The sequence below is a fragment of the Trichechus manatus genome, unplaced genomic scaffold, assembly GCF_000243295.1.
Source record: "Trichechus manatus latirostris isolate Lorelei unplaced genomic scaffold, TriManLat1.0 scaffold00079, whole genome shotgun sequence".
In the NCBI taxonomy this organism is placed as follows: domain Eukaryota; kingdom Metazoa; phylum Chordata; class Mammalia; order Sirenia; family Trichechidae; genus Trichechus; species Trichechus manatus.
Genome location: NW_004444015.1, coordinates 8,797,957 through 8,805,742, shown reverse-complemented (window position 1 = coordinate 8,805,742; position 7,786 = coordinate 8,797,957).

Here is a 7,786-nt window from a genome sequence, read left to right as displayed (position 1 = left end):
TCAGGGATGTCTTTGATGAAAATGGAGCCCTGGTGGTGCAGTGGTTAAGAGCTCAGCTGCTAATCAAAAGGTCGGCAGTTCATATTCACCAGCCATTCCTTGGAAACCCTATGGAGCAGTTCTACTCTGTCCTATAGGATCGCTATGAGTTGGAATGGACTCCAAGACAACAGGTTTGGTTTTTGATAGAAAATGCAATGTATATGGCAATACATCAAAGCTAAAATGTTTAATAGCTATTTGGAAACTGAGGCAGAGGTGGGAGACTACTATTAGAGAGGAAGAGGGTCTGGCTCTTCCTTTGAGACTGGAGAGAAGGATGAGACAGTATGTACAGAGGCAGAGATGAGTTGAAGTGAAGATAAGAGGATATGCAAGGGACTCAGACTCAGCAAAACAGGAAGACAGGTCACTTGCTAAGGCTGGGGGTGGGTGGAGAATTAAGGAGAGAAAGGAGGTCTGGAATAAGTGGTGTCAGGAACTCCCTGGGGTATTGATAAGATTGAAAGTCTGCATCAAGGATCCTGAATTAACATGACATCCTCAAATAAAGGTCTCATTATTTGGAGTTTTTGAAAAATGACTTTAGAGACTAACCAAATTAAAAATTCATCCTGGACAATTCATGGCTATAAGATGGATGTTCTTTGTGTAAAGTGTCCCACTTATACAGGTCCCATTTAAGCATACTTAGGACACAGGCCCTCTTATAAAAACAGTCATTCTAGATATAGTATGAGATGTTTCCCCTTTGTAATTGCCCCATTTATAATATTGACAGGGGAGGGAAAGTCAATTCCTAATAATTAGTCTTCTCTATCATATCATTAAATTTGCTTGAAGAAATATGTCCATAATCCATATGTTTTTCTTCTGACCTCTTTCAACATTTAGGTTTACGTAGGTCAATTTTTTTACCTTTTGATTCTAAAACAAAGCAGACACAGAAAACTACACCCAACAAATGTAGAGCTTAGTGAATTATTATAAGAATAACTCTCTTGTAACTACCACCCAGGTCAAAAAAATAGAACTTTTCCAGCCACCCAGGAGTTCCTCCAGGTGCCCAATCCCAAGCATGGCCACTTCTCCTTCTCCAAATGTAACCACTACCCTAGATTTTAAAATAAAGATGTCCTTGCATTCTTTTTGATTTAATCACTCAAAGGTAAATCTCTAGATACTATGGTTTAAACTTGCCCAATTAAAAAAATATAATAATAATAATGTGATATCTTTTAAGCCTATCTTAGAACTAGGCTCTTTCCATCCATTTCTTTTCCCTATAATTATATGTTAAAGAACCAATGCTGTTTTCCTATAGAGTTTCCCACAGTCTGGATGTTGCTGATTGCAGACTCATGGGGTTATTTAACATGTTCCCCTCTATTTCCTGCTAGATCTGGGACTTTATTAGTCTCACATTTTCACTTTTTTTTTTTTTTAGCTGCCATCGATGCTCAATTGAAAAATAGTCATTTTATCATTTTATTTTCATTGATCAGCTAGAATGATATTTTTTGAGATGTAATACACATACCATAGAATTCACCCTTTCAAGTGTACAATTCAGTGATTTTTAGTATATTCAAAACTTTTGCAACCATCACCACTGTCTAATTCAGAACATTTTAATTATCCCCAAAGAAAGCCTTTTTCTTCATAAGTAGCCTTTTAAGACATTTTTTCCCTAACAATCATCCACCGTAAAATTTTAATGCCACAGATATGCTGGATATCTGTTTATGGACTATATGCATACACATAGCAAGATGAAGATATTTTCTTTTCCCAAGAATCATTTTTCACCTTCTTGGGGGTGATATCAACCCCACTGAGAATTCATGACTTAAATATTCCACAATTACTTATTTGCTATTTCCGCTTAACACACAATATACTATCTGCATAATGATACCAATATTGGCTCCACCAATATGACTACTAAAAATGTTTTAAACATTTTTTATGTGTTATCCCTTTTCTGATTCTGATTTATATTACTCTTTCTTATCTTTTGTCTTATCCCCTTTTGCCTATCATTTGTTTTATGGTTGTAGTATACCTACAATGTCTCATCATATAGTGATACTATATTCGCTTGCTTTTAACTCTCATTTAGAATTAGTTCTAGGAATAACTATATATTTAACACTCACTACCTATCCTTGGAAGCAGCAGTCAAGAAACGAAACAGCGTAGTGCATTGGGCAAATCTGCTGCAAAAGACCTCTTTAAAGTATTAAAGAACAAAGATGTCACTTTAAGGACTAAGGTTCCCTGACCAAGCCATGGTGTTTTCAATAGCTTCATATGCATGTAAAAACTGAACAATGAATAAGGAAGCCTGAAGAAGAATTGATGCCTTTGAATTATGGTGTTGGTGAAGAATATTGAATATACCATGGAGTACCAGAAGAACAAACAAATCTGTCTTGGAAGAAGTGCAGCCAGAATGCTCCTCAGAAGTAAGGATGGCGAGACTTTGTCTTCATGTACTTTGGACATGTTATCAGGAGGGACCAGTCCCTGGAGAAGGACATTATCATTCTTGGTAGAGTGGAGGGTCAGCGGAAAAGAGGAAGACCCTCAACGAGATGGATTGATATAGTGGCTGCAACAATGGGTTCAAACATATCAACAATTGTGAGGATGGTGCAGGATCGAGCAGTGTTTCATTGTGCTGTACATAGGGTCGCTATGAGTTGGAACTGACTCCATGGCACCTAATAACAACAGTTCTAATAATATCCTTTTATTTTTTGCTTATTTTAGAGGTATAAAGTAACTTGTCATCGTTTTAACTCACACTTCTTTTACTGTTGGCAAGCTTGAACATTGTTTCCTATGTTAATTTATTAATGGGGTTTCATCTTATGAAATCATTCTTCATATTCTTTGACTACTGTCCACAGGATCCAGAGAGAGCAAAAAGCCAGAACATCTGCTTATATACAGATGCAGGCCACACCCCCAAGGAGACTCCCTTTCATCTGATTGGCTACTCACAGTATATTCAATCATGGGAGTGATTACATTAAAACACAGAGAATCATGGCCCAGCCAAGTTGACACACAATCTTGAACCATCACACTCTTAATGTATTTTGGATATGAACCTACCGTCGTATGTGTTGAATATTATTTTCTATTTTGTCACTTAACTTTTATCTTGGTTTAGTCAGGTTTTATTGGTTATTTATTTTTTTCTTCTAATCAATACATTGTCTCCCTCCATAAATGAAATAGTTGTTCTATGTTCTTCTGTCTTCCCCTCTTATAATTAACTCTTTTCTGAATATTTGCCTCTTCAATCCATGTCATTGATTGTGATATATGGCATGAGGTGTAGGTTTAAGTTAATTTTTCTCCACAGCAAGGTCAAGTTATCTCGACAGCATTTATGAAAATGAACCCTTTCCCCTGTTGCTTTGTTAAATGTAGCTGGACATGTATTGAACTCTTGTGTGTGTTGATTAAAGTTCACACTCTTGTTTGCCGTATGGAACCTAAATAGATTCAAACAGGCAATGTTGCTGCTGCCATACCATTGGGTCTTAGAATGGCAAGGGCTCAAAATAGCTCTTTATCCTTCTCTTCACACCCTTCTTGCCCTTCCTTTGTATAAAGAGAACTGCACCTATCCCTTGGCTTATTCCCACCATAGAGTTGAGATACCACGCTGAGAAAACCCTCTGGCACCGCTGTTTTGTGGATGGAAAATGGGTGGGCAATGGGGAGAACAAATATATGTACCCAATGGCCTTTTCCTAGAAATCTCCTTCCCTCATGCTTTCTTTGCTCTTGAGAATCCCACTCTGCTCTGCTAGAAGGAAACGCTGGTGACTAGAGGAAAAAATGCTTTGGAGGGCTTGGAGTGACAACCACATTTCCACACATTCTTCACATTAGGCAATAGATGTGTTTCTCAAGTGCGAATGGAATCACTGGAAATGTAGCTGTATTTTCCCAACGAGTGGAGTTATAATGTATACTTTCCTTGGGGCGTCACTGCCAAGTAATTTTGTAAATCAAAACTTTGGTGAGGCAAATAAATTCGGCCCGTTTCAGAATCACCTGTGAGTTTTTAAAGTTTTCAGCCTACTCATGCCTCTCTCTGAGGGTATATATGCCCCAGAACCCATTGCCGTTGAGTCAGCTCTGACTCATAGCAACCCAGATGCCCCAGCGCCAGAATAGTTAAAAAGGTGGTGAAAAGGAAAAGAGGAACGTGGCAATGTGTGACGTTTGACAAAGCCCCACAGGGTAATTTTATACCTGTTCTCCCCCCTACCCCCAACTGAAAATCCCTGAAGCAAGGTGCACTGATGATGTAGTACTTCAAACTTTTTCTTTACTAGGTGGACCCCATTTGTAGAGTACATAGCTAGCCAGCTCCTCTGGCACGCCAGAGAAAATACAAAGATATAAAGAGGGCCATCAATATTTTTTAAATTAAATTGAGTCTTCAAAAATATATCTCAAAAAATATGTTGTGCATTTGGCAGTCTTTGCTCTGCAGTTTGACCAAGCTGGCACACTTTTGAGTTTAGGTGACAATAGAATGAATGAGCTAAAGACTGCTTAAGAGGTAACTTTTAAGCATTGAATTTCCAGGCTAGGACTCATGAGTTTTCCTTTCCTACTGGGCATTGGGCTTGCAATTAAGGCAAAGAGCAGCTCTGTGGACACAATATCATCTCTTAAGGACTAAGTACCCAGAGACGCCTCAGACAAAGGAATTTGCCAGGTTCCGACTGTAAGCCAGACACTATTCTAGAAGCTTTAAAATAGTCTAATTTTCGAAGACACCTTGGGACGTAGGTAATATGCTCATAAATTAGGAAATTGAGGCTTGGAGAAATTAAGAAGCTGCCCAAGTTCATGTAAATAGTAGGTGGAGAAGCTAGGGCCCAGGTCTGTCTGACTTAAAACCCCTGCTTTTAACCACTAAATTTCAATGGAACAGAAGCAATACAGCAACAGTGTCAGCTAGGTAGAGAGTGGAGGATGAGCAGCAAAGGGTACCAGGGTTGATTGTGGAGACAGTGATGCTAGGGCTACTCACTGCCTTGTATTTACCAGTGGCAGCTGAATGCTATTTTTTGGCACACCAAGAATAGAGGCAGGAGAGCAGAGAGCAATTGCAACCCATGCTTCTTGTCATCTCCATGTCTACAATGACCCGAAGAAACAAGGAGCCCACTACTAATCCACGTTGAATTTGTTTAAGTCCATGTCTCTTGAGAGAGAGAGGAGAGGAGTAAAATTAAAATTGAGTAAATCTGCCTCCTTTGAGTCATCTCATATCACATGCCATTTGCCTTGAGAATTAAGCCCATCTCTTGGATTCCCCCAGAATGCAAGAACACTAAAGGCAAATGACCACTGAAACCTTGGTCCAAAATCTGGGGGGGGGGTCTCCTACCCTGAGCATAAGGGCTTGGCTTTAAGGATTTCTTTTGCTCAAGATCATGGAAGCTCCATAGACACATCCAAACTCCCTGAGGGACTGAATTATTGGGCTGAGGGCTGTGGGGACTATGGTCTCGGGGAACATCTAGCTCAATTGGCATAACATAGTTTATAAAGAAAATGTTCTACATTCTACTTTGGTGAGTAGCATCTTGGGTTTTAAAGGCTTTGAGCGGCCATCTAAGATACTCCACGGGTCTCATCCTGTCAGGAGCAAGGGAGAATGAAGAACACCAAAGACACAAGGGAAAGATTAGTCCAAAGGACTAATGGACCACAACTATCACAGCCTCCACCAGACTGAGTCAAGCATAACTAGATGGCGTCTGTCTACCACCACCAATTGCTCTGACAGGGATCGCGATAGAGGATCCCAGACAGAGCTGGAGAAAAATGTAGAACAAAATTCTAACTCACAAAAAAAGACCAGACTTACCAGCCTGACAGAGACTGGAGAAACACCGAGAGTATGGCCCCTGGATACCCTTTCAGCTCAGTAATGAAGTCGCTCCTGAAGTTCACCCTTCAGCCAAAGATTAGACAGGCCCATAAAACAAAATGAGACTAAAGGGGCACACCAGCCCAGGGGCAAGGACAAGAAGGCAGCAGGAGACAGGAAAGCTGGTAATAGGGAACCCAAGGTCCAGAAGGGGAGAGGGTTGACATGTCGTGGGGTGGGTAACCAATGTCACAAAACAATACATGTACTAATTGTTTAATGAGAAGCTAGTGTGTTCTGTAAACCTTCATCTAAAGTATAATAATAAAAAAAAGTAAAGAAATAAAAATTAAACACTTATGCTCATCAAAAGACGTCACCAAAAGAAAAATAATAATAAAAATAAAATAGATAAAATTTTAAAAAAAAAATTTCTTTTGCTCAGATAAGGTAAAGGCCCTGTAGTCTCTGCTTTGTTGCCTTCCCTTGAACAATGCCCTATCTATACATTAAATCCTGGCCTTAACGCACTTAATCATTCAGGAGGAGTGGTACAGAAAGCCAGCCCAGAGAATTATCCAGCAATTCTCCCTAGTCCCATCCTATTCCTGCTAGACCATTCTAAGGCGGTTGGTGTGTGGGAATGAGCTCAAGCATGTGCAGGGGAGGAATGCCAATAAAGGGGCCCTCCTCCCAGCAGGAGGGTAGCCCAAGCCCATATTATTAATTGGAAATCTTTAGGAAAAAGAAATTCCAAAGTGGGTACACCATCACGAAGACAGGGCTTACCCTGCCAAAGTGATGTTACTGGAAATCATGAGGTAAGTTCAAGAAATGAATCAGTATCACCATTTTGTCCAAAACTTGCCTACTTTAGAGGTACAACTTCTGTGTTTCATGGCCTTGCCTTTCTCAACTGAAAAACATACGAAGTCCTCTGAGAGCTGAAACTGCTGGCAAGGTGAGTCATGAACTTTTGGATGAAGAGCCCTAGTCATTCAAGACATAGTCAAAATGTGGCATCACTGCTTTTCATCTATTTTTTAACACAGATATTAGGAAAGCATCATCCAAAACATCAATTTTTCCAAGAAGTCCATAGTATTCTCCCAACCACATCGTTACCCATTGGTTTTCACCATGATGTTTCCTCCTTAGGTCTATGGATTTATAGCGTAGGGTATAAGCCCAAATCAAACCCATTGCCATGGAGTCGGCTCTGGCTCATAGTGACCCTATAGGAATGAGTAGAACTGTCCCATAGGGTTTCCAAGGCTGTAATCTTTACAGAAGCAGACTGCCACATCTTTCTTCCACAGAGCAGCTGGTGGGCTCGAACCACTGATCTTTCAGTTAGCAGCTGAGTACTTGACCACAACTCTTCTAATCATGAATCCCACTCTAAAACCTCAGCAAAACCTAAGAGATTATACTCACTCTGTGTATGAAATCTTTAAGCTCACTTTGGTTAAGATACATTTTCCATACTTTGGAAACTGACATCTGTAGCCATGAGAAATTGTCTCAACACTTTCATCTTGTGAACTACTGGGCATATTATTCCATTTTTATTCTTCTACCCCAGGTTTTTAAAAACATTTTAAAGCCATAATTCTTCTTCAATGAAGTTTTAAGCAGAAGCCCAAAAGACAAAAAGAGAGAGTCATCGCTGATCTGGTTGAGCAGATGAGGGAGATCAGACAACTCATCTATACCATTCCCCTCCTACTCCTTCTCCACCATTTATGTTAGTCCCAGAGGTATTTTCCCATAACTCATAAAGCTCCTCAGGGCCAGTTTGACTCTATCTTTTTCCCTCCATAGTACCTAGTTATTCGTGGAGTTTTTCTCCCTTGTCTTTAATTTCAGTCC